This window comes from Bison bison, unplaced genomic scaffold, assembly GCF_000754665.1.
Source record: "Bison bison bison isolate TAMUID 2011002044 unplaced genomic scaffold, Bison_UMD1.0 scf7180017864035, whole genome shotgun sequence".
In the NCBI taxonomy this organism is placed as follows: domain Eukaryota; kingdom Metazoa; phylum Chordata; class Mammalia; order Artiodactyla; family Bovidae; genus Bison; species Bison bison.
This window is the reverse complement of record NW_011494607.1, coordinates 12,113,385-12,113,933: the sequence shown is the minus strand read 5'-3', so window position 1 is coordinate 12,113,933 and position 549 is coordinate 12,113,385.

The window sequence follows — 549 nt, the reverse complement described above, 5'->3', positions numbered from 1 at the left end:
AGGTATGTTCCTTCTATTCCTGCTTTCTGGAGAGTTTTTATCATAAATGGATGTTGAATTTTGTCAAAGGCTTTCTCTGCATCTACTGAGCTAATCATATGGTTTTTATTTTTCAATTTGTTAATGTGGTGTATTACATCAATTGATTTGTGGATATTGAAGAATCCTTGCATCCCTGGGATAAAGCCCACTTGGTCATGGTGTATGATCTTTTTAATGTGTTGTTGGATTCTGATTGCTAGAATTTTGTTAAGGATTTTTGCATCTATGGAACAAAATAGCCCAGAGATAAATCCACACACATATGGACACCTTATCTTTGACAAAAGAGGCAAGAATATACAATGGATTAAAGACAATCTCTTTAACAAGTGGTGCTGGGAAAACTGGTCAACCACTTGTAAAAGAATGAATCTAGAACACTTTCTAACACCATACACAAAAATAAACTCAAAATGGATTAAAGATCTAAATGTAAGACCAGAAACTATAAAACTCCTAGAAGAGAACATAGGCAAAACACTCTCTGACATACATCACAGCAGGATC